The 27,965-nt window shown below is 39.5% G+C and overlaps 3 long non-coding RNA genes across 3 annotated transcripts; 2 read left to right on the top strand and 1 right to left on the bottom strand.

Moving 5' to 3' along the window:
* Positions 1-14,725: 14,725 nt before the first annotated feature.
* On the top strand, positions 14,726-15,262 carry LOC135767254 (uncharacterized). The gene is made up of 3 exons (XR_010541979.2): positions 14,726-14,858; positions 14,941-15,044; positions 15,155-15,262. It is a non-coding gene; the product is annotated as an uncharacterized lncRNA (long non-coding RNA).
* On the bottom strand, positions 15,211-16,585 carry LOC135767255 (uncharacterized). Its single transcript, XR_010541980.2, has 3 exons — positions 16,071-16,585; positions 15,729-15,786; positions 15,211-15,340 (listed from the first exon to the last, which is right to left on the bottom strand). It is a non-coding gene; the product is annotated as an uncharacterized lncRNA (long non-coding RNA).
* Positions 16,586-19,117: 2,532 nt separating this feature from the next.
* LOC135767258 (uncharacterized) lies at positions 19,118-24,347 on the top strand. Its single transcript, XR_010541984.2, has 3 exons — positions 19,118-19,195; positions 22,610-22,822; positions 23,989-24,347. It is a non-coding gene; the product is annotated as an uncharacterized lncRNA (long non-coding RNA).
* Positions 24,348-27,965: the final 3,618 nt, after the last annotated feature.

Here is a 27,965-nt window from a genome sequence, read left to right as displayed (position 1 = left end):
GTGCAAGGTGTCGGGAAATGCCCACAGACCTGGAAAGGTAATGTTGTTGTTTCCGACCTGAAGAGTGCATTTCCACCATGCCCCACATGGAAATCTTCATCCTCATGGAGGGTCATCTGCGGATGCCTCGGAGGCTGTGGAATGACATCAGGGCAGTAGAAGATGCACAGACCCCAGGGGAGAGCAATAGGCAATTCCGCCATGCACCCTACAGGCAGTGGGTTGTGTGGCAGTATGGATCACTGGGGAGTGGACGGTGTTTGGTGGTACCCAGCTGCTGTGTTTGGGCCATCAGGGACAGATTTCCAGATCCAAATGGACATTATGTTGGATTCATCCCAAGCAGGGTTTCACACAGCTAAGTGTTGTGTTTTAAATTTCAATAGGACAGAGTTTTATTTTTAATCTTTTTTATTCAAGTTACTTGCCTTTTATTTATTGTCATATTTACAGTTTCAATAAAGAATTAAAAATATGTATTTAGTTCTCTTCTTTTTAGAACAAAAAAATCACAATCCTGACAGTTATTTTACATTTCTTTATTGTAATAAAATAATGGCATTGTGCCAAATAGTCCAACCTGAAGGGATTGTATTGCAGGATGTTGCCATCATTACATGCTACTTTGGAAGGGGCTGACCTATAAAATAAAGCATAATTTTTTTATTTTTTTTAAATTACAGTTTTTGATAGAGTGCAGTAATAACATATTCTAATATAACTTACCAAGCCCTCTACTGACTAGAGTGTCAAGTAGTTCTCCGGTAGAAGGAGCAGGAATCCCAGACAAGACACCATATTGACGGGGGTCATCTGGTCTCTTCTTCGACTTCCTTGCCACAGCGCTGCTTGACAGCTTCTTTTCAATGATGGCGCTTTGAAGGTCTCTGATGTATGCAAGGTCCTTGTCCTTGATGACGTAGAGGCTCCACTTCCGGGATTTTTTGTTGAAAACTTCCGTACCTACAAACAAAAGAATGATAACGCTAACAAAAATACAAAGTGTTGCCGTGGATGATATAGGTTATGTATCTTATCGAGAAATGGGTATGAAAAGAAAAATGTTATATAAGTTTGTATATCACATACTGTAAAGATCCATTCGTTTTTCTCTTAGGGGGTCAGTTGATGTGGTAATTGTAATCTATAGCAGCAAGCATAGCTCTAGCTGCATACACAGGCGGTGTGAAACTGAACCTCTTGCTGGCATACATCAACAAGTGATTGTGAAAGGACTCGAGTTCAGCAGTGGACCTAAAAGCACATTGGAAAGAAATGTAAATGGTTTGCGATGTCAGTAATAATTTTAAATTGGGATATTTCTGAAAGCAAGCACATTCCACAAAGGTAAACTCAATTTACTTGAAGGTCAGAAATTTGTGCACATTCTTGAGCCAGCGAGCATCGAGGACTAATTCAGTTAGGCGCGAGTGTGACTCCGATCCCTTTTTTAGCCACGCCTTTTCCCTGTCCTCCGGCAATTCACCGTGCTGGCATGCACCTAGAGCCCACTCGTGCTCTTCAGTTACATGGTGCAGGACACCTGACCATTGTTCCTATGAGCAGATTTAACATTGTTAAATAGATTATCCAGACCAATTGAAACCAATTTAACTTTATAATTTATGCTTCACAGCCTATATGAATACTTACAAAGAACTCCTCATATGTCTCTGCTGATTTGCAACAGTGCCAGAAATGATTGCAAATGTCTTTTGTCCAGTTCACGAGCTCTTTACACTCTCTTTGTTGTCCTGCCTGTAAAAAAAGACATACCATGGTGAAAACTTGAGACAACTGCAATTATGTTCACGAGGGCTTTCAGCCCGACCTTTTTACACCCCTCGGGTTGGGTTTCGGGCCAATTTTAACGTCACAGCTGATACGCGGGCGGACCTCGGGCTTATTTAGGCTTCTCCATCTTTTTATATTTTTAAATTTAATTAAAATAACCTTTTGACAGACGATGATTGCAAAACAAACGTAGTAAGACTTTTAACCTATAGCACGAGTCCGCTATAAGCACAGCCAGCCACACATTTACAATGCAGCTGTTGCGTATTTAACAGCAGGACCTTCAGCGCACCGGGAAAAAATATTAATGGAGGACTAGATTAAAACCTTGGATACTGCGCATAATCTATGCAAACAGCATCCAAGACATAATCAATAATATATATATATATATATATATATATATATATGCATAGCGAAGTTGTAAGATAAGGCAGGTTGCATGTTTATTCGGTTTCATGTTTATTTCGTTTTGTTTTGTAGCTATAGCCCTTTTCATTTTTTTATTTCTGCACCCGTTGCAGCTGCGAGCAGCAGAGCAACCTGCCTCCGCTTTTTAAAAATAGTGTGTGTTGATAATAAACGTTTAAACTAACACTGTAATAAAATATATATTTTATATATTTCTTTTGCAAAATCTATGCGGAATTTTGCAGAATTAAAAATGTTTTAAAACGATCTGAGAGAATGTGCTCTGTGAATATTACGAACAATAAAATATTTTATAATTACATTTTATTAAAGGACTACCCTGAATTAAACTGGACCAACATGAAACAACAGATAATGGATAATGTGCTGTCACGACCATAGAGTTTTATATAAAATACATACATTACTGTCTACAGTGTAACGCCCCATTCAGACAGCCAACGACAAGCAGTAGCAGAGCGACGCAATCTCATTCATTTCAATGGAAACCTGGCCACTTCCGGCGACCCGAGTGACAGTGACCGTTGGCGACCGTATGGGCGTGTCCAGCGACGCGAGAAAGTTAAGAAAAGTTTAACTTTATGCAAATGTCGAGCGACTTTCGGGAGCGACTACCAATGAGAACAAAGCAGTGGAGTTCATGTCACCCTTCTCTCGTCAGTTACTGGCGTGGATGGTACTCATTTGTTTATGACAAGCAGATTTAGAAACGCCTCATTGAAAGAGACAAGCGACACACAGCGAGAACGTCGCTGGCTGGCTGTCTGAACGAGGGGTAACAGTAAAAAGAAAAGGCTTCTCATAATGAATGCAGCCTATATCAAGATAATTTCATCTGTTTAACAACACAATGTATATTTATCTTGTAAACGAATTTGAAATAATAAATAATTGTCACGTCACTTAGCAATAGAGACGATAGAGATTTCATTATCTTCTCCGCGGTAAGTTTTATTTCAAATTCAAGTTTTACATATTAAATATTAAATAGTTTGTGCTTTCTCTCATAAAAACCTCACAGCAAACAGCACAGACTTCTACTCACAAACACACGCCATGCAGTGACTATATCTGCGGTCACAGATTCCTAATGGGGAGAATTAGGAATTCTTTTTTCCTCTATAAGGCCTATATTTTCTTCTTTTATTTTCTGAGCACCAGACATGTGCTGAGTCTGACCGGACATTTTGAGCGTACTGAACTTCAAATCAAATTAATCAAATATTTTCTTTATTTTTTAACAATTATTCCATAGGTTCCAGTTCTGGGCCCCCCTCTGCCCCCCCACCCTGGGCCCGGTACAACAGACCCGTTTGTCCCCCCCTGTAGGCGGCCGTGTTTATAAGTGTTGAGCTTACTGATTGGATTTTTTTTTGGCCAGGGATTTGGAGCAGTGCCACATATCCAAAGTGGGTCGAATTCCGCTATCTTTGTATAATCCAGTGCCTGTATTGCTGAAAAGTATAATAGAGATAACAAATTTAGGTTAGTGTATATCAATACACAATAAAACCTGTTTGTGTGTTTTTTGTTTTGCTTGGTATGAACACATGCAGCTTGATAAAAAAAAGGAAAAAGGGTATAACTGTGTGATAACATGAACATTGAAAATATACTTGACATTACAGTACCAGTAAAAAATTTGGAAACATTATCTCATTGGATTAAATGGGATAATGTTTCCAAACTTTTTACTAGTACTGTATGTTATAATACAGATTTGACTGAAATAGTGACATAAAATGTGAAAAACTATCTTTTTCAACTATTATGCTTACTGAAAAGTGCTGATATTTGCATGTGGGCGTCTGTGCAAAACTCCACAACATCCAGTTCCTTTCGAAGGGTTTCTACTGTTCGGATAAAGCCCATTGCCACTGAATTTCTCATGGTCTGCCTCTTGTCAATGTTCACCATGCTGATTATTTGCTTGGTACTGTTGTCCATGGCTGTATATGTGCAGTATTGTGCACTAAACCCAGGACTGTCCATTCTTGCATCGCCTACAAACAGGAAAGATAATCCAAACAAATGCATATACTTCATTGTAAAACAATGCCAAACAGTCTACATGAGATTTTTTCACTTTTAAGCACATGCCATCCAGATGAAAGTGGATGACAGATGAATTCATTCAGGGCAAATTTGAGATACTTTAAGCTGCTAAGCTGGTCAATGAGCACAGTAAGAGTATTTACATTTATGTCATTTTTGTCAACACATATGTTTGTGTTATTGAAGATGTGGGAAATTTGGTGTGCGTGCACGTGCCACTATATCAATGAATATTTTTTAAGAAACTCACCCAAAACTACAACAGGGCCCTTTGACTGCACTTGTGCGATGACTTCCTTTCTCTTTTCTGTCCAAAACTCTTCTACTGTGTCTACACAGTAAGCATCTTGGATGCGATAGAAGCTGGACCTGTCCACCATCCCCAACTTCTTGAAGTAAAATAACAGGGAGATCTTCCGGTAATTGTTTCCTGAAAGAAGGATATTTATAGCGAGCATGTAGTCACCAGCCAGCATCCCGTGTTTAAACTGTGGCTGTGACACCCATTTCCACACAAGGTCCTCGTGAGGACATACCTGACAAAAAGAATTAGAGAATCAGCAACCTGAATTATATACCATCCCACACTTGTAACAGTCAAGTTTCGATTAGAATTTTTTTTTTGCATTGTTAACTCTTTCCCCGCCATTGACGAGATATCTCGTCAATTAAGAGAAAACGCTTCCCCGCCAATGACGAGATTTTCCGTCTTTCCGCAATACCGCTATTATCCACCAGGTGGCGCCCTTCCGCAACTTTTTAAAACCGGAAGTATTGCCCTATAGCAGGCTGCTGCATGTCCGTGTCTGTTTTAAAGATCGCTCTGAATGGGATCTCTATGAAAAGTCTGTCACAAATATGGAATTATTTTTGCTTTTTGCTCAAAATATGGTGTTTTTGCAAAAACCTACCCATATTCAAAAGCTGATTGCAAAAGAACCACTAAAGGTAGGATGAAACGGTTTTTTTTGTTTGAAAGCAGAGGGTCTGTTCTTTCATTTGGTATATTGTATGTTTATTTATTTAAAGAAGAACATTTTCTGGAAGGCATTAAACTTTGGTGAAAATCATGAAAAACGCTGGCGCTGGCTGGCAACTTTTTTTTAAAAACGCTGCCGGTGAAAGAGTTAAAAGGTCAGACACACCCACACTATATTGTAAAATGTAAGACAAATAAATTCAACAATATAATCATACTGACCCACTCCATTACAGCCGCCGTTCCTCTGGACCTGATATTTATTTGAAAGGGACCCGGTGCCTTACACTGTTTATTGTGACTGTCTTTAAGTGGACATACATTGACAGCCAGATGCATGTTTTGCATGAGTTGTTGAAGACTTCTGTGATACAGAATGCTTCCTGAATTTTCCAGTAAATCTTCTACTGCAACGACTCTCAAAGAATCGTTGGGCAGGTCTGTCTGTGCATCAGAGTCCTTGTTTGATTCGTCATGCACGGTTTCTTCCATGGAAACGACATGTACACAGTCCAGCGATAATTTGGACTTTAGAGCACTGCCCGTCCTGCCAGAACAACACCACAGGTTACAGATTTGGAATCTATCTAAGCAGCTATTGAAGTGTATAATAATTTGTAATACGTACTTCACACGAATGGTTGGCCTGTAGTCTGGATCCACATCTTCATCCTCAATCTTATCAACATCATCAGAATCTTCATCATCTGATGTTGAAACTGACTCAAAGTCCATGTCTGGAGTCCAGGTGTCATCATCACTGTCCCATTCAATCCTACATAACGACGGAACTGTTGACATCATACATGTCTGTAACCAAACTGAATTTACAGGGATACAAACTTTTTTTAAAGGAAAAAAGAAAGAAACTTACATGGAATTATGAATGTCATTGAATTCCTTCTCATCTATATCACCACCCTGCTGAAAAAAACAGCATAACAGCAAGACCAGCATATGTTGTGTTTTGGTGCTGGTTTGCTAGTGAACACCAGCTAAACCAGCATCAAACCAGCATCAGCACCAGCATAAGCACCAGCTAAACCAGCAACCAACCAGCATTAGCAACAGCTAAAACAGCATTAGCACCAGCATCCCATGCTGGTCATACCAGCATATGTTGTGTTTTGGTGCTGGTATGCTGTGACCACCAGCTAAACCAGCATAGACCAGCATAATTCCCATGCTGGTTTGATGCTGTTTTTTTCAGCAGGGCAGATGGACCTGGGGTTACAACACTAGAAGAGATGAAAAATAAATGAACATGTGGTTTGCAGGGAGACGTATCCACATACACCAATGTGTCTTTGATTTGGTAAAAGTATCTTCAACATAATAAGCTATCACAAAAGATTTGTGTATGCATACCTCTCAACCGTCTGAATGTCTGATGTGCCCTGGAGATTGATAACAGCCAGATCATGAATATCTTCATCTGAGAATTCACCAGCACTAAAATAGGAAAAAAACAACAACATCAATTGAAATATGCCTTGGGATTGTAAAGGTAGATCTTACATCCTTGTCTTTTGACTGTTTAAAATGTCTTCACACCCTGGGTTGAAAATGCAAAAGCAGACAACTCTCTTCCCCCGTATCCTGAACAGCAAAAAAATGTCATTTACATTTCTTCACACACAAGGATTGCAATAAATAAATAATAAACCTACTGTTGGAGACATGACATATATTGAAGCTATAGACAGGTCTAAATTCGCACAAACCGGTCAATATCAGATGAAAAAATGGTTGAAGCTGCTGGAGCTAGTGGGGCTTTGAATCCCGTCTTCATTGGAGTAGATGAAACTGGTCCTCTCTTATAGCTGAAAGCAGTAAACCAGGGTTGTCCAAAGTCGGTCCTGGAGGGCCTGTGTCCTGCAGAGTTTAGCTAAAACTTCCCTCAACACACCGTGGCATTCTCACGGATTGGTTACTCAACTGCTTTTTCCTATTTTCAAACCATTTTCGCTTCGGGTTAGATTTGGTGTTTGCGTTAGTATGTCACTTTAACTATTGGTTTATACTATTTTTTCTGATTTATTCTTTTATATTTTCTAAACTTTAATCAATTGTCGCCTGGCATTGGGGTTAGAGTTGGGTTTGGGTAGGGATGTCATTTCATGTAAATCTAACACAGTCTCACCCCATGTCGTCAATATTTGTATACCTTTCGCGTCATTTTTTGACGAACTGGAGACTTCAATACTATTACGTCCGTTGCATTCTCTTTCCTATTTTATTACCATTTTCGCGTCAGTTTAGGGTTAGATTACGCAAAATTAAACAGTGTACGCGAAATGAAACAGTTGTCACCTGGCGTTGGGGTTAGAGTTAGGTTTGGGTAGGGATGTCATTATGTAAATCTAACCCTAAACCGACGCGGAAATGGTAATAAAATAGGAAAGAGAATGCAACGGACGTAATAGTATTGAAGTCCCCAGTTCGTCAAAAAATGACGCGAAAGGTATACCCTTCGCGTCAACATATGACGAATGGTCAAGTGTCGTCAAATATTGACGACATGGGTTGAGACTGGGTTGGTAAATCTAACCCTAAACCGAAGCGAAAATGGTAAGTGAGAATGCCACGGAAAAAGACAGTCCGTAGCAGGGCCACGGAAAAATGCGGAGATCCGTGACTATGCCACGGAAATTCGTGAGATCAGGTTGGTATGTTCCATCCCTACCTAGCGCATAATTGCACAATAATTATTAGTTAGTATTGCTAAGGTTTTGAGTAATTGTTATAGCACCACACAGCGCATCTTGTCAAATTCCTATCGGCTCGAACAGAACCCCGCACAATAATTATTAGTAAGTATTGCTAAGGTTTTGAGTAATTGTTATAGCAGCACACAGAACATCGTGATCAAATTCCGATCGGTTCGAACAGAAATCCGCTAACGTTAGGCCTATTGAAATATATTCAAGCACTTCAAGAAATGACTTTGTAAACATAATTACTTTGACCCGTGATACGCAATGCTAAACGGCTAACATTCCAATGCCGACCGGCAGCATGAGCATGTTGTCTGACTGATATAAAGATATTTATGTAACACCTCACACAATGTTTTCAGCCCCAAATCACCCTGAAGCTTCCTCCAATGGTCAATGGTGGACCCTATATTGATTCTACTAAGAGTCCGGCGTTTTTCACATTTTTTTTTACCTCTGCTCTATCCTCTACAGACGTCCTTTAGACTGAATGGATTTTTTAAATTCTTTTCACTCTTCATATTGTTAGGATTTTACTGTAGAAACATAACCAGCATCTAAACGAGGTTATTAATAATGAACAATCTTTGAAATCGTAGACCATAGCTTTAATAAAAGGCTTGTAACACAGGTAGCGCATCCTGTCAGCATTCAATACCCATCAAAATGTGCTGCCACACTTAATAAAAGGCTTGTAACACAGGTAGCGCATCCTGTCAGCGTTCAATACCAATCAAAATGTGCTGCCACACTTAATAAAAGGCTTGTAACACAGGTAGCGCATCCTGTCAGCGTTCAATACCAATCAAAATGTGCTGCCACACTTAATAAAAGGCTTGTAGCACATCCTGTCAGCATTCAATACCCAACAAAATGTGCTGCCACACTTAATAAAAGGCTTGTAACACAGGTAGCGCATCCTGTCAGCGTTCAATACCAATCAAAATGTGCTGCCACACTTAATAAAAGGCTTGTAACACAGGTAGCGCATCCTGTCAGCGTTCAATACCAATCAAAATGTGCTGCCACACTTAATAAAAGGCTTGTAACACAGGTAGCGCATCCTGTCAGCGTTCAATACCAATCAAAATGTGCTGCCACACTTAATAAAAGGCTTGTAACACAGGTAGCGCATCCTGTCAGCGTTCAATACCAATCAAAAATGTGCTGCCACACTTAATAAAAGGCTTGTAACACAGGTAGCGCATCCTGTCAGCATTATATACCCGTCACAATGTGCTGTAACACTTAATAAAAGGCTTGTAGCACATCCTGTCAGCATTCAATACCCAACAAAATGTGCTGCCACACTTAATTAAAGGCTTGTAACACAGGTCAACCCAGTCTCACCCCATGTCGTCAATATTTGACGACACTTGACCATTCGTCAATATGTGACGCGGAGGGTATACCTTTCGCGTCATTTTTTGACGAACTGGGGACTTCAATACTATTACGTCCGTTGCATTCTCTTCTCCTATTTTCTTACCAATTTTGCATCGGTTTAGGGTTAGATTTACATAATGACATCCCTACCCAAACCTAACTCTAACCCCAACGCCAGGTGACAACTGTTTCTAACCCCAACGCCAGGTGACAACTGTTTAATTTCGCGTACACTGTTTAATTTCGCGTACACTGTTCAATTTTGCGTAATCTAACCCTAAACCGAGGCGAAAATGGTAAGAAAATAGGAGAAGAGAATGCAACGGACGTAATAGTATTGAAGTCCCCAGTTCGTCAAAAAATGACGCGAAAGGTATACCCTCCGCGTCACATATTGACGAATGGTCAAGTGTCGTCAAATATTGACGACATGGGGTGAGACTGTGTTACACAGGTAGCGCATCCTGTCAGCATTCAATACCCAACTAAATGTGCTGCCACACTTAATAAAAGGCTTGTAACACAGGTAGCGCATCCTGTCAGCATTCAATACCCAACTAAATGTGCTGCCACACTTAATAAAAGGCTTGTAACACAGGTAGCGCATCCTGTCAGCATTCAATACCCATCAAAATGTGCTGCCACACTTAATAAAAGGCTTGTAGCACATCCTGTCAGCATTCAATACCCAACAAAATGTGCTGCCACACTTAATAAAAGGTTTGTAACACAGGTAGCGCATCCTGTCAGCATTATATACCCGTCACAATGTGCTGTCACACTTAATAAAAGGCTTGTAGCACATCCTGTCAGCATTCAATACCCAACAAAATGTGCTGCCACACTTAATAAAAGGCTTGTAACACAGGTAGCGCATCCTGTCAGCATTCAATACCCATCAGAATGTGCCGTCACATTTAATAAAAGGCTTGTAACACAGGTAGCGCATCCTGTCAGCATTTAATACCCATCAGAATGTGCCGTCACACTTGATAAAAGGCTTGTAACACAGGTAGCGCATCCTGTCAGCATTTAATACCCATCAGAATGTGCTGTCACACTTAATAAAAGGCTTGTAACACAGGTAGCGCATCCTGTCAGCATTTAATACCCATCAGAATGTGCTGTCACACTTAATAAAAGGCTTGTAACACAGGTAGCGCATCCTGTCAGCATTTAATACCCATCAGAATGTGCTGTCACACTTAATAAAAGGCTTGTAACACAGGTAGCGCATCCTGTTAGCATTCAATACCCATCAGAATGTGCTGTCACACTTAATAAAAGGCTTGTAACACAGGTAGCGCATCCTGTCAGCATTTAATACCCATCAGAATGTGCCGTCACACTTAATAGAAGGCTTGTAACACAGGTAGCGCATCCCGTCAGCATTTAATACCCATCAGAATGTGCTGTCACACTTAATAGAAGGCTTGTAACACAGGTAGCGCATCCCGTCAGCATTTAATACCCATCAGAATGTGCTGTCACACTTAATAAAAGGCTTGCAACACAGGTAGCGCATCCTGTCAGCATTCAATACCCATCAAAATGTGCCGTCACACTTGATAAAAGGCTTGTAACACAGGTAGCGCATCCTGTCAGCATTTAATACCCATCAGAATGTGCCGTCACACTTAATAAAAGGCTTGTAACACAGGTAGCGCATCCTGTCAGAACATCAAACCCATCAGAATGTGCTGCCACACTTAATAAAAGGCTTGTAACACAGGTAGCGCATCCTGTCAGCATTCAATACCAATCAGAATATGCCATCACACTTAATAAAAGGCTTGTAGCACATCCTGTCAGCATTCAATACCCAACAAAATGTGCTGCCACACTTCATAAAAGGCTTGTAACACAGGTAGCGCATCCTGTCAGCATTCAATACCAATCAGAATATGCCATCACACTTAATAAAAGGCTTGTAACACAGGTAGCGCATCCTGTCAGAACATCAAACCCATCAAAATGTGCTGCCACACTTAATAAAAGGCTTGTAACACAGGTAGCGCATCCTGTCAGCATTCAATACACAACAAAATGTGCTGCCACACTTAATAAAAGGCTTGTAACACAGGTAGCGCATCCTGTCAGCATTCAATACCCAACAAAATGTGCTGCCACACTTAATAAAAGGCTTGTAACACAGGTAGCGCATCCTGTCAGCATTCAATACCCAACAAAATGTGCTGCCACACTTAATAAAAGGCTTGTAGCACAGGTAGCGCATCCTGTCAGCATTCAATACCCATCAGAATGTGCCGTCACATTTAATAAAAGGCTTGTAACACAGGTAGCGCATCCTGTCAGAACATCAAACCCATCAAAATGTGCTGCCACACTTAATAAAAGGCTTGTAACACAGGTAGCGCATCCTGTCAGCATTCAATACCCAACAAAATGTGCTGCCACACTTAATAAAAGGCTTGTAGCACAGGTAGCTCATCCTGTCAGCATTCAATACCCATCAGAATGTGCCGTCACATTTAATAAAAGGCTTGTAACACAGGTAGCGCATCCTGTCAGAACATCAAACCCATCAAAATGTGCTGCCACACTTAATAAAAGGCTTGTAGCACAGGTAGCGCATCCTGTCAGCATTCAATACCCATCAGAATGTGCTGTCACACTTAATAAAAGGCTTGTAACACAGGTAGCGCATCCTGTCAGCATTTAATACCCATCAGAATGTGCCGTCACACTTAATAAAAGGCTTGTAACACAGGTAGCGCATCCTGTCAGCATTCAATACCCATCAGAATGTGCTGTCACACTTAATAAAAGGCTTGTAACACAGGCAGCGCATCCTGTCAGCATTTAATACCCATCAGAATGTGCCGTCACACTTAATAAAAGGCTTGTAACACAGGTAGCGCATCCTGTCAGCATTCAATACCCATCAGAATGTGCTGTCACACTTAATAAAAGGCTTGTAACACAGGTAGCGCATCCTGTCAGCATTTAAAGAGCACCTATTATGAGATACACGTTTTTAAACATCCTTTTGTGTGTAAGTGTGTATTAGTACATGCTAACGATATTCAAAAAGTACATACCTCAAAGAAAACGATGACGCGAGTTATCGTCTCTAACGTTCGAGGACTACAAAAAACACTCGGATTGTAGGCAACAGTTTACTTCCTGGGATTGGTGACGTAGAGAAGACCAACATTATCATAGTTCAGCCCTCTCTGCTTTGCTTGGGTACGCCCTCAAAGACGGGGGTGGGGAGCGCCGAGTCAGAAGAGAGCTAAAATGGCGGAGGTTGGGAGTCCCTGCTTTGACCCTGTTTGCAAACTCTTGTTTCATTGTTTAAGCGATTAAATCTCTCGAGTAGACGCTGTCTCTTTAGATGCAAGGGCAAAATAGCACTTTATGGACTTACACAGAGGACATCATGTTTAATACCGTTCCGGAAAAATCAGTCAGAAGTTGTTCACGGCGTTTTCACAATAACTGCTTCTCATGAACCGAAGCTGCGCGACGTCTCCTCCTGAAAGTTGGATTACCGTGCACTTCTGGATCACAGGCTGTAAGTATTCATGTTTATTATTTGCCTTTACTGTAAGTTACGTTACCGGTAACCGGAGCTTAACATTATGTGTAGAGCTCAGATATATATCTATGTGTAGAGCTAAGCTTGCAAGCTAATTGTGTTGTGTTGTAATAATGTATTTCATAAACAACGTACCATATTTACACACGTGTATGTTGAATTATGCAGACTATCGTTTTTATCGATGTTTATTTAGACGTGTTTACAAACTTGCTAAGCTGTTCCAGCTAAACTGTTACCGGTAAAGTTTGTTCTCATGATCAAACTCAAGTAAAGAAACTCTAAGTACAGATGATTTGTTTAACGTTATACAGTATGTATTTTACTGTTGTATTTACTTGAAGCTTTCTTAGATTTTGAAACGAAGTAAACACGTAATGTGTGTTGCTAATGTTGGGCCATGTAATACATTAACGTTTTAATGAATAGTCTAACGATTTATAATCGTTGTACTCTATTGTTATAATATGTCTTTTTGACTGAATACATGTTTGTTTTATTTGTCTATATCCTAGATTCGCAGCTGGACACATCCTTCTACACTGTATGCAAACATGCAACATCATAACACACAGTACAAGGAGTCAGACTGGCATATGAGGAACAAAGGTATGTAACACATAGTGGGCTCTATTTTAACGATCTGAAACGCAAGTGCGAAGCGCAACGCGCAAGTGAGTTTGTGGGCGGATCTTGGGCGCTGTTGCTATTTTCCCGGCGTGAGAAATAACTCTTGCGCCGGGCGCAAATCAATAAGGGGTTGGTCTGAAGTAGGTTCATTATTCATAGGTGTGGTTTGGGCGTAACGTCAAATAAACCAATCAGAACGCTAGCCAACATTCCCTTTAAACGCAAGGGCGCAAGTTCCATGGCGGGTTGCTATTATTATGACGGATTTACCAGGCGCACGCCAGGAGCGGTTCACAGCCGAGGAGACCGACGTCCTTGTACGGGGGAATCCCACACTTGCCAGCATAAATCGGGCACGCCGTGTAACGGGAGGTGGATCTGCCTCAGGACTTGACGCCAGCAGAGGACATCGCTGCGTCCACCCTCACCGCTGAAAGGGTTTGGGGGCTTTGAAATCGGACCCAAGAAACGCAAGCAAGGTCCAACCCCAAAGTACTCTTACAAATCAAGTTCATATACATTAAGGTTTCTTATGAAAACATTTTAACTATTATTTACATAAAATAAACGTAATACAGCCACACAACAAAGTTATGAAAATATTTTAATCGTTATTTGCATGAGAATAAATAAAAACTATCACCACAATGCTCACCACTATGATTCCCCTTATCTCGTGTATTAATATTTTTAAGTGTAACAATTTATGATTTGCAAAAATAACTGTTGCATCTGTGTAGATTAGATAAGCAAAGTGTATGCGCGTTGTGCACGCTATACATTATGGTCAAGCATGCGCCCTTAAAATAGCATAATGAACCACGCGCAACGCGCCACTGACTTTAGACTAGTTTTTTTTGGTTAGTAGCGCAATTGTTTTTTGAAACTGCAAAATAGCATAAGAGATGGTTTGCGCCGCAACACGCCTCCTTTTTGCGCTGAACCGCCCAGGGAGCGCAAGTTCATTCCCTAGTTTGCTGACGTGCATCTGTGGAGGGAAAAACCCCGCTGTGCGCCGGCGCAAAATACGAATGATACATGCGTCACTGACAAAGTCAATTGCACTGGGTGCAAGATAGGGCCCATGATGTATTTAGCTAGTGATACCACTACCAGTCTTAAATGTATAACTGATGATGACAAAGTTTTTTTTCTCTGCATAATCATAGGAACCCAGGCAGTAGCATCTTTTCACAATGTTTCCATCACCATCATCAGTGGATGCCTTTGCCGTCCGTAGCCTGAGATTTCAGATTTGCAGCAAAAAAAAATTGATTTTCTCATTTATTGGAATGCTGTGCAGGTATTTAAGTATTTTAGTAACTTTGTTAAATAAAGTAGTATTTACTTTTACAATAAATTAATTGCTTGTTTATATTTTACAGGTATTTGTACCTTGCAGCCATCCATTACAATGTCACCAAGCCGTAACAAAAGCAGGAGAGGGAAAGTACAAGGCTATGTTCCCAAAACACACAAGTGACATACCGTAAGCAGTAATGTTTTATTTCAAATACATTCATAATTAAGAACTTAATGTATGAAGCAGGGAAATAAATGATCAAAACAAAAGATTTATTGACCGCAATATTTCTACAGTTATGTGGATGATGTAATCAGGCTTGTGTTTGCTGAGGTATTTGAAGATAAGCTGAAGGAAACCCCGATTCCAATGGACCTGGCATCACAGTTTGAGAGACCTTCAAAGGAGGACGTGATTGCATGCCATCTTCAGTGCAGGGGTCGTCGGAAGCCAACATTCCGATCAGGAAGCTCCAAGCGTATCTGGAGAACAACACACGACAGGATGATAACCCTAAAGTGTCATCTTAGATAGCATCCGCTGACAAAGCTTTGATATGCCATTTATCTGAATAGATAGCTGTAAGAAGTGAATTGAACAATTTTTGAAAGAAGAGCACAATATGGTTACTAAAGTATGTTTATTTGTATATTGTTTAACATTTAAATATATATTTGTAATAAATAAACTTTTGACTGACTACTATATTTTCTTTAAAGTTACATCTTTTGTTCTTTTGGGTACTTTGTTACTATAATGATACTTTAGTGTTATTGGTTTAAAAATGTAATAAAACTTACTGTAGTCCTGCACCTCAAACGCTTATAGTCGGTACAATAAATGTTCTGTGTGTATGGATTTGTGCAAAACCTGGATGATGAATCACGCAGGTAAGAGGCCCTGGAACCTGTTGCATTCTCCTTAAAACCTAGTAAGTAAAAACATAGCACAGTCTTTCATAATAAAGTTTACCATAGTAAAATAATGTAGAACTAACATTCATTTCAATTAATACTTTCTTTGTGCTACATTTGGTGTTTCCATATAGTTTGCACAGTAAAATAGTATGTATGCAGTATTTTATAATTAAGTTTACTATAGTAAAATAATGTAGAAATTACCAAGTGAAATCGTTTTATAATCATTTCAACAAATACTTTCTATGTGCTACATTTGGTGTTTCCATATAGTTATGTAGTACGTTATAATTACCTTTTGGATGTCTTTGCAACACATTTTCGTCTTCGTTTAGCATTCTGGCAGAGCTAAGGACACCTAAAAAAGTTAAATCCAATCGCATTCATTGACGGAGATCGTTTATATCGTAACGGCCTTCTGAACTCTCTGGATCGAGCTCGAAGTGGTAAGGCAGTACAGACACCATCGTTTATAGAGAAATATAACGCTTGTTTACGTTGCCTCTGAGGCTGTGACTCTCAGTCAGAATCTGTGTCAACCCACGCGTAGTCAGGGGCGTAACCTTTCAAACACACGCTGAACCCAGCTGACCAATAACAGTTGAGTAGTCATCTGACCAATCCGATTACACTAGACATTTTGGGAGGCGGAGACAGGAACTAAACCGAGCGTTTTCCAGACAGTGGGAAATCGGTGAGGTATGTAAGCAATTTATAAGACTCACAATGCATTAGTTCAAGTTTTAATAACATGTATGTACTATGGGATATTGCAATAACGTGCTAACGTGCCAATTTATTAGCATAATTGGTGCTCTTTAATACCCATCAGAATGTGCTGTCACACTTAATAAAAGGCTTGCAACACAGGTAGCGCATCCTGTCAGCGTTCAATACCCATCAAAATGTGCTGCCACACTTAATAAAAGGTTTGTAACACAGGTAGCGCATCCTGTCAGCATTTAATACCCATCAGAATGTGCCGTCACACTTGATAAAAGGCTTGTAACACAGGTAGCGCATCCTGTCAGCATTTAATACCCATCAGAATGTGCTGTCACACTTAATAAAAGGCTTGCAACACAGGTAGTGCATCCTGTCAGCGTTCAATACCCATCAAAATGTGCTGCCACACTTAATAAAAGGTTTGTAACACAGGTAGCGCATCCTGTCAGCATTCAAATACCCATCAGAATGTGCTGTCATACTTAATAAAAGGTTTGTAACACAGGTAGCGCATCCTGTCAGCATTCAATACCCATCAGAATGTGCTGTCACACTTAATAAAAGGCTTGCAACACAGGTAGCGCATCCTGTCAGCATTTAATACCCATCAGAATGTGCCGTCACACTTGATAAAAGGCTTGTAACACAGGTAGCGCATCCTGTCAGCATTTAATACCCATCAGAATGTGCTGTCACACTTAATAAAAGGCTTGCAACACAGGTAGTGCATCCTGTCAGCGTTCAATACCCATCAAAATGTGCTGCCACACTTAATAAAAGGTTTGTAACACAGGTAGCGCATCCTGTCAGCATTCAATACCCATCAGAATGTGCCGTCACACTTGATAAAAGGCTTGTAACACAGGTAGCGCATCCTGTCAGCATTTAATACCCATCAGAATGTGCTGTCACACTTAATAAAAGGCTTGCAACACAGGTAGTGCATCCTGTCAGCGTTCAATACCCATCAAAATGTGCTGCCACACTTAATAAAAGGTTTGTAACACAGGTAGCGCATCCTGTCAGCATTCAAATACCCATCAGAATGTGCTGTCATACTTAATAAAAGGTTTGTAACACAGGTAGCGCATCCTGTCAGCATTCAATACCCATCAGAATGTGCTGTCACACTTAATAAAAGGCTTGCAACACAGGTAGCGCATCCTGTCAGAACATCAAACCCATCAGAATGTGCTGTCACACTTAATAAATAGCTTGTAACACAGGTAGCACATCCTGTCAGAACATCAAACCCATCAGAATGTGATGTCACGCTTAATAAAAGGCTTGTAACACTGGTAGCGCATCCTGTCAGCATTTAACCCCCAGGGGTCCAAAAACGCGGGGACGCGTTTTGACGTGTTCTCTCCTTATCATAGCAGAATCAACTTATAATACTCCATCATTAATAATCATACACTTACGTGTTTGACATCATTTGAAACTCTGAAGGGTCCTCTTTAATTAGTGTTCATTCACAATAACAAGAGATCTTTGTGTTTTTGTCAAATAAAGAAAATAAACAGGGTGCGCATTTAGACATTTCTGTCTCCGCCAGCTGTCTCTCAAATCACGTTACAAAAATCAGTTGAAACTCCGTGAATACTCGTCACACAAACATGATACACATATCCAAAGAAAGCCTGAAATGTCTAATTTTAAACAAGCTAATTATAATCAAAAACAAATATTTTCTGTTTATATAATCTGCATTGAAGTAAAGGGAGTACCGTTTTTCCTGGCTGAGCTCATTATCTCTAATGCGGACACGCCCACAGGCTGTTGACGTAGTAATGAAGAGACCAGCAGTTCCAACAATAATAAACAAAGCGTAAAGTTTTATCAGATTTAAAGACTTTACCGCATGTTTGGATTATAAACTTTATACACACACGTGAGGAATATCTTCATTTATGTCTGGACATTGAGGAAGAGAAGCGTTTATCTTAAACGTTACCTAAGAAGAAGAACAATGGAAGACGCAATTGAGGAGGATATATTCCTGAAGAAACTCTAAGTCGTTTGTCTTCATTTATATTTGCTATCATGAAATATGTTATGGCTTGTGCAGTTCAGCCTACATAAGCAGCCTCAGCAGACTGAGTAATGCTGCACTGCTGTATCTTTTAAGTGTGTGCTGTAATATGATTCCATGTTTACATGCTTAATTACAAACGAGTATGTGTGATCACGTAATGGCAGATTTCATTGTTAGATGCTGTACAGTGTTAGACACAATTATTCACTTTCGTATCCTTCATGGCAACTTTGAGTAATGCTGCACTGCGGGATCTGCTGTAATATGACATTGTTTACATGCAATGCATTCCATACATTGCGCTTTACACGCGACACCGTTTTATTATGAGCGCTGCATTGTTTCCACGGAGGCGCGAGCTCGCACACATGAACATATGCAATGTGTTTTTAAAGTTCATACTCGCTTACAGAAACGCGTTTAAAACAGAAGCTAGACGATAAGGGGATGGCCATCTGAAAACAGCTTTTTATATAACTAATAATTGCAGATGTTTATCTGAGATACTAATTTAGTTTATGTATGTAAGGGTATTTCTGTGAACAATTTATGCTAACAGCTGTTCATAACTCTCTTACAGGTCTGCATCCCTCTCATCAGTACAAAACTATGAAGTGGAAAAACATATTCACACTTTTTGGACATAAAGTTATATGGTAAAATGAGCCACATGAAGTTTACAGCTCTGGGGCCGTATTCACAAAGAATTTTAAGGCTAAAAGTAGCTCCTAACTGGCGAATTTAGAAGCAACTCCTAAAAATAATAGGCGTGTCACTCCTAAATTTAGGACTCCTAATTTTTTTCACTAAGAGTAATTCACAAAGCATTTTAGCCCTAAAAGTAGCACCTAAGTCTGGGACAGCTTAAAAGAAGTCGAGAGGACTCCTAACTCACTAAGACCTATTCACAAAGGATCTTAAAATGTCTTAGGTGCTGATCCTCCTTAACATGGACAGTTTCACCAACTCAAAAGCATTGCACATACTTAAAGCACACTTTAATGTAAGCATATTGTTTATGACATTTGTTTCATAATTCATTACATTCATGACAAGCAGGAAGTTTTTTAGAATTACATGAAACAATAATGATATTAAATATTTAATATTATAGGCATACCTGTTGCCATGCTAGTCTGTTTAAAGGCTGCAATCTCAACCCTCTACTGCGATTGTAATGCATATACCACCGCCTCTCGCATTCGTCCGGGGTCCGCGACATAAGCGGGAATGTTGCATTGATCTGCAACAAATCCTCTCCCCAGTGATGCGCGGGTTGATCGGAAATGAGCGGATGCATGTGGTCACCCGCGGTCACGAGTCATCCAAAAATATTTTTTATGATATTCGGGTCGCGTTCGGTCGGGTCGTTTGAAATAAAGATGGCAATTAACTATTAAACAATTACTACTTAAAAAAAATGCTGGCCAGGGAGCGGGTCGGGTACACTATTTATTTTTTATTTTTTGCGGTCCGAGTTGCGGGCGGGTTAGTTGAAAACGTTGGTCGGGTGCCAGTTGTTTTGTACATTGACCCGCGCATCACTTTCTCGCATGTCTCACGCTTAGTTTTGCTTGATATCTCAGTGCCGAATTTCCCTTTTATTACGTTTCTTTTTTCAGCACCAACTGGGCCAGCAGCAGTAACTGATCCTGCATCCATTTGGGCTTTCTTTTGGCGAGTTCCACCATCATTTATTTATTACATTAGGCAGGCTTCTTTAATATGGGCAACATTTCCTTGGTTTAAGTAGTCTATTTAGGCTAATAGGATGTACATTAATCAAGCAAGTAATGCAAAGTCGTTTTATTATTAGGCAATTGGCGGTTTTCATTTGTATTAGGCTAACTTGATTTAATTTAATTTAATTCACAACTTTTCTTTAATATATGCATTTTGATGGCATTACTATTATTATTTTGTATAGGACACAGACATATTTCGATATTGTAATTCCATGATTTGGTGCGTCTGTGTTATGTTACGCATGACAGCCCTGTCATCTAACAACCAATCACCGTGGTCATTGCGAGGCAGCTCGTGCATGAGAATTGACGTCATCCGTAGCAACGAAGACTCACTCTTAGTTTAGGAGTTATCATTTTTCCTTACTAAAAGTAGGTCTGAAAGGCGTTGTGAATAACTTTTAAGAGAAAACTCCTAGCTAAAATCTTTTAGTGCGATTTAGGAGTACTCTTAGTGATAAGATAAAATGCTTTGTGAATACGGCCCCTGTTGTGTATCAGTTTCTTATACAAGTTAAGTTTTTGAATAGGGTTCGTTTCCAAATAAACTGAAAATGTCCTACTGACCTTCATTTCTTTTTTGATTATATTGTTAACTTCTTAATAAACCTCAAACAAACATGTATTTATTTGTCCTCACATTCTTTACTCTAGATCCCTCTCACATTACTGCCTCATTATGCAGCTCATTATGCGAGGCTTTGTTTGCTAGCTGTCAATCAATCCTTCTCGCATACGGCCCCTCTAAACAAAAAGTGTCTTACAATTTCTAAATCAATATATTGTTTTATGTGAATGAGTAGGCATGATGATTTTCACATCATTTTAAAGGAAAAACTCTAGACTACTAGATTCTGTTTAGGAAAGTCTTGTTAAAACATGTTTAGTATGGGTTTTGTGGACTTATATCAGTGACTTAAAATTTTTGCTTTTTTAAAAACCACGCATAAACCTTTTTCTCTCAAAAATACAAACATGTACATACATGTAGCTCATATAATATTTTGTGCTGAACACAGTGGTATGTGACACATTCATGTTTTAAAGCAACTGAAAAAAGACTAAATGTAAGAGCATGTCAGAACCTCTGACAGTGTCCCAAAAAGGTCAGACCCCAGAGGGTTAATACCCGTCAGAATGTGCTGTCACACTTAATAGAAGGTTTTTAACACAGGTAGCGCATCCTGTCAGCATAATAAACCCATCAGAATGTGCTGTCACATTTACATAGGAACAGAGATTTACATAGATTTAGCTAAAAGCAGTGAACACGTAAAGCCTTGAAGGAATGAACACTTACAATTATGACTGATTGACGTTATTTACTTTCACAACAAAGTTGTCATACGTTTCAACTCCTGAGCCTTGTTTACCCTGGTCAAAAGTGCAACCCAGCGCACATTAATTGCACAATAATTATTAGTTAGTATTGCTATGGTTTTGAGTAATTGTTATAGCAGCACACAGCGCATATTGTTCATATTTCGAACGGCTCGAACAGAAACCCGCTAGGCCTACTGAAATTCAATTACTTTGACCTGTGATAGGCGATGCTAAACTACTAACATTTCAATGCCGACCGGCAGCATGAACATGTTGTTAGACTGATAAAAAGATATTTATGTAACACCTCACACCATAAAAGTATAATGCTAACCTGCTCATCAAAAAGTCAGTCCCAAATCTCCCTGAAGCTTCCTCATGGCGGACCCTATATTAATTTGACTTTGAGTCAAATCGACGTTCTTCACATAATTTTTTTATCTCTGCTCTTTCTTCCAACCTTGACTGTAGGGACCGCGTGCTTCTGTCGGTTTGTTTTTTCTCCATTTGTGAGCTGTTGCTACTTTGCTAGCTTAGCTACAATACACTGTCAGAACGTTCATGTTGCAGGAGGGGGCGGGGTGGGGTGCATTGGGGTGGAGACGTGAGCGCAAGGTGGAATTTCAAGTGGAGCAGTGATTGGATGAGAGCAGTTGACCAATGTATGCTGTCCGGCCTTAAAAATCGTAATTTGCAGGGATGCGTTTCTCTTAATTGACAAAATAAAATCAGTGGATAAAACTAGTCAATGTCGGCCGGCTTGTTAATACTATAATATATAACAAGCTGATTAGTTCAATCAGGTGTTTTATATAGAGAGATTGCATATTCCAGTAGGTGGCGGTATGCACCTAAATAAGTTGGTTGCGACCTGCCAACTAAAACGAGAGGGAGAAAGCACGCGCTAAGCGAGAACTATAGTGGGTAAACCTTTTACATGATGGGTTGGGGGAATTAATGTTACAAATATGAGATTTAATAGGTTTTTCATTTCTATTTTAGGCAAAAACCACCATATCATCAAAATTTTAACAAAGACCTGGTTTTATTGACACACCCCAAAGAAAACAACGTGGTCAAGCAGAGGACAAAGCAGAAGCTATATTCAAAGGGACACATACCAAGTGCTTTTGAATTTGACAAAACCTGGGACTACAGAACAGTCATGAATAAAATTCATGAGACATTTAAAGGGGAAATTCCATGTGGCGTGAGGTAAGTTTGTTACAATTCACTTATGTGCAGTAGGGGTGTGATAAGATCTTTAATACCATGGTCTGTTTAAATACTCGATTCTGATTGGCTGGAAGGTGTGCATTAAAACCGTTGAATGCACAGGTAGTTCCGGTCAGTTTGATTACACTTAGAAATAAAATTTTCTCCAGCATTTGGAGTGTTCTCAAGAATTTGCCTGATGATTACAGTCAGATTTTTCTCCGATATTGGAAGTGTAGTCATTTGATGGAATCGAAAGATGTTGCCTGTGACGAAATAAAGTTTCCACACAATAAAGACATTCCTTGTCACTTTCTTGAAGTATTTGGCTGTCAAACCGCTGCAGAATTAAATTACGGCTCAAGAACATTAATGCATTTTTCAGAGCCCTGGCCTCCAGCACAACGAACTGCATTCGTTAGTGAAGAAACTATCCGTGCATCATGCTCTAGTTCAGTAAAGTATCAGATCGCAGGGTCACATTGTAAACCTTCTAGGCACTGAAGGACCCGGGAAATAAAATAAAAAATTTCGTCATAGTTACCATTAACATTTAGATTATTACAGACAAAAAACATACAGCAACAAATAAAAACAAACGCTTAATTTTTCCTCAAGTTGTCAGAGAGCTGTAAAACAAGTTTTACAAACGAAAGACGCGCTTCCGAAAAAACGCGCTTCCGGTTACAATGAAAATGACTTCTGTTCACACTGAAAATAATTTTGCGGTCTTTCTCGTTGATTCACGCGCATGCCAATACGTGTGAGTATACTATGTGCAGGTGCAGCTGTTCAAATATTCTATGTAACCGCAAGTGTTTCACATATAAAAGCAAAGCAATGCCAGTAAACATTACAAAGTCGACTTGAAGTGGTTTCTAGCGGGATTCAAACCGGAGTTTGGGCGACACTAGGTTAGGTGCACTAACCATAAGTGTTATAACCGGTTGTGTTCGTCACACTGCACAGCCTTTTCAGATTACAGCTAGTCTCCGTTGCACAAGCGCAAATGTTTAATATGTCAGCGCAAGTGTTAGTGTCAACACACAAGTGTTTCAATGTATTTCAATGGATATTTGATACCACAATAGATATCTGTTTAATACATTGTAATAATTAACTTTGTTTCAGCTTTAAAATTGTAACATTAAATTATTTTTCACCAGCTACTTGACAGCCTCGAAAGTCATAGTGCTGGCCAGGGGACTTAGCCAGTGCTTATTTCCGGCGAAACACTACAACAGCGGCAGCGCAAGGTGTGATCGACAGTCTGTGTGCGAGTATGTCATCGGGATTCCACAGGATTCATGCCAACCACATACTAGCAGAGACTGCTGCACTTGACCCGCGTTTTAAGAGGATGGCCTTCCCTGATGGCAGAACAGCAGATGAGATGTTTCAAAGGCTGTCAACTGCAGCCACAAGAATTAGCAGTGGCACACCCATCCAACAGCAACCAGCTGTGGAAGGACTGGAAGGAGCAGGCAGTGGTGCTGGATCAATGGTTTGGAGCTATTTCCTTGAGGAAGTAAGGGTGGGAACAATAATTCACATTTTTTTCTCTAAAAATTTCTAGAATGAAATCAGTCTGATATCTCAGTCTAAAATTTCAACTTGCTGTAAATCACTGCATTTACTGTACATATGCAAATCTACTATTGTCACTTTTAATTAAATGCTAAACTGCATTTCATTACTCTGTTCTCTTACACTGTGTAATGACAAAAGTTGAATCTAATTTAATGTTATCTAATCACATAAAAATGATATCTCCCACCCCTATGAGCAGGTACAGTAGCTGGGACAGTGGAAGCCAGGAATCCAACCGCCGATGCTGTCATGGAGGTGCGAGCCTACCTGGAGGAGCCTCTTCTTCCAACATATGAGGATCCCCTCAAGTGGTGGGAGAGTCGAGTTGTTTACCCCAGGCTTAGCAAGCTGATGGCCAAGAAGCTTTGCGTTGTGGCGACATCAGTTCCCTCTGAGAGAATATTCTCGAAAACTGGACAGATAATCTCAGAGAGGAGAAGTCGCCTTAAGCCCAAAAAGGTCAGAGCTCTTGTTTTCCTTAATGCAAATTTGCCCAAGGACAAGAAAGAGAGGCAGAAAAAGCCATTAAGTAAAGAACTGCTTTGTATTTATTTACATTGCATTTTGTGTTCATTTAAAACTTGAAGGGGCTGATCTTTTATTTGCAAAGTTTACAGTAGTTATAGCAGTAATAGTGGACTGTACGTAGACATTTCCATTTTATTTATTCAAATTTTATCTACAGTATTTGTCTAATACTTTAAGTATTTTTTATCTATCAAAATGTTCTTTTGTTATACTGTTCTTGTATTGAATTTTTTCACTTAAAGTAGATTTACAAAGTTTACAGTAGTAATAGTGGACTGTATGTAGACATTTCCATTTTATTTAATCTAATTTGTGGAAGTGTTTGTAGTAAAAGCTGTTTTGCAGAGAAATTAATTGCAGTCTGCTTTGTTTTTGATGTTTATTTGTGAGTAGGTATTGTATGAATAACATAAGTCAATGTAGCTTTACACATACACACACTTTGTACTAAAGGTAAATCCAAAATAGTGATGTCACTGTCTAAGCAGAGGGATGTTGTGCAACCCTATGGAATGTAGTCCACACATGACAAATGAGGCAATAATCAATATTTCAGAGTAATTCAAACTCAGATATTGGTGTGTGATATCTTTTTAATTAGAGTTTTAATTATTTGACTACAAATTTCACCTCATCATTCCTCCCAGTGATTATTTCCAGGATAAACTGAGATGCCTCCAAGCTGGCTTCTTAAAACTGACTTAATATTTAAAAAGAGCCGTTCTTTTGAACAGCTCTTTGATAGGAACGGATCGCCAAGATCCGGATCCCCGTAAAGAGCCATAAATCCCATCACTAATTTGTACCCTTGAGAATTTTACCTTAACAAATTTGTACCTGTGGTGACAATTTTGTACCTTTATTTAACTGTACAAAAATGGACCCTTCAAAAAGTGTACAAAATTGGCTTTGACCGGGAAACAAAAGTTGATAACAATGATTAACAACTCAGAGAACTAATATTCTAGCATTTGCTAGTCAAAAACATGTCGCAGAGACGTCAGCATTTAATTGCAAATAATATACGGACAATAAAAAGTGAAAGAGACATGATTGTCTCTGCATTTAACCCCTCCACTGAGTAGTGAAGCCATCCACTGCAAGTCATGCACACACACACGCAGCAACTATCACTGCAACACCCCAACAATCAATCACTTCCTGCCATCAGTGGGAATTGAACCATCAACCTCTGGGTTACACAGAAGTCTGACTCTCTAATCACTAGGCCACAATGTTAGGACAAAACAAATCTGTCAATCCTGGTCACTTTTACCTCCAATCTGTGTGAGCTTTCTAAAACCTTTATTTAGGCTTCTTGATACCATTATGTTGTTGTTGAAATTTCATATGGTATATACATTACACACCAAGTATATGGCCATATAAAATACTGTGTTAAAAATGTCCTAAATTTGATCCTACGGTCATTCCTATAATTTTTCTTAGAAATTATTGGTAGGAAGGGTGACATTCTACTCTTGGGCCAACATTTTCCAGACATGTGTGCTGTCCTGCTATAACAGAATGAGTGTGCTATTCCCCTAAAATTATGACCATAGTAGGAGCATACATTGAGTGTACCGTGACTTCACATTGTGACCATGATATGAGTCACATATTGCGACTCATACTATGGTCACGATGTGAGGTTATGGAACACTCAAAGTGTGCTCGTCATGGTCACTATGTGAAGTCATGGCACACTCATTGTGCACTCATACCATGAACTGAACATTCTGAATTAACAATGAGCTCAAATATAGCTCACACTGTGATTATCACAGTATGAGAACGGTGTGACGTCACTGTGATCCTCCAGTATTTACTTTTTCCTAGTGAGATATAGGAATTAGAATGCCCTACTTGTGTTGTATTGCCTCCTTTTAACCTGCTCAACATTTTAAAATCACAATGAGCTCACATGTGAATTATCATGGTATGAGAATGGTGTGAATTTACTGTGATCTCGTGTGATCTCACGTGTTGACTGGGCAGTTTATACTTGCTTATGATCAATGGAAACCAAAGGGGAGTCTCATCATTGTCAGTTTAGGCCTGGCACGGCTGTCGTATGACCAAGGGCATAGTTTTGATTTTTACATTGGTGGGGATGCAAATAATGTCATTATATTAATCTTAGGTGTCATATTTATTAAGGTTACACATGTCAAAAACAACAAATATAGAATAAGCCTATTTATTTGTGTTTTATTTTTCATTTTTTTGTGACATCGTTAAAAAATTCTGACTGGGCGAGTAAAATACTGAACCATCAGATTTCCTCCCAATCTGCCCAAGCAGGAAAAATATAACACATTATACTTATTTAACAGCCATCACAAAAAACCCTGCTTACTACTGTCTTTAGCAATTATTTTATTGTTCGTGTTTTATTCTGAGCGGACTGTTTAAACTACATACAGACAGCTCATTGTGCAATATATTGTAACAAGTTTGCAACTTCTCAGGTTAAAGGTGCAAAAGAGGATGTTTCCGCCGACTGAGAATCCAAGTTACTGAGTTTTTTAAATAAGCGCATGCGTAAGAACAGCCGCCCTCCTTCACAGCTCTTTTTTAGGGAACGCCTTCCAAAACTCGTGCACGAGTATTTGAACACGAGTGTTTGTTTACCACTGGCATATGCTGTGTCGCGTCAGTGGATTCATTATGTGAAATGATATGATAATAAACACATAAGACGTAAAGTTAGATCAGTTGACGCTACTCCCATTTCAACTAGCATGTAGCAGACTGGTCACTGCCTTACAACTACAGTACAAGAACAACGTCGATATACCTGAATAACAGTACAATTATTATTCCATAAAAGAAAGAATAATCACTGTTACCTGTCGAGGAGAATTTTTGCCAAACTGCGCGTCAGTCTTGACACCTCTCCGTTCCTTTATTGCTCTCCAGCGTTGAAATGTTTCTCCAATAACTATTCTGACAATTTTCTTCTCAGCGACTAAAAAAGTATTTCTTTTACGTCCTCCTTCGGGTTTCTTCTCTTCCATGGTGC

The sequence above is a fragment of the Paramisgurnus dabryanus genome, chromosome 6 (genome assembly GCF_030506205.2).
Source record: "Paramisgurnus dabryanus chromosome 6, PD_genome_1.1, whole genome shotgun sequence".
Lineage (NCBI taxonomy): Eukaryota > Metazoa > Chordata > Actinopteri > Cypriniformes > Cobitidae > Paramisgurnus > Paramisgurnus dabryanus.
The sequence above is the reverse complement of the archived record's forward strand: the minus strand, read 5'-3'. Positions and strand labels throughout refer to the sequence as shown.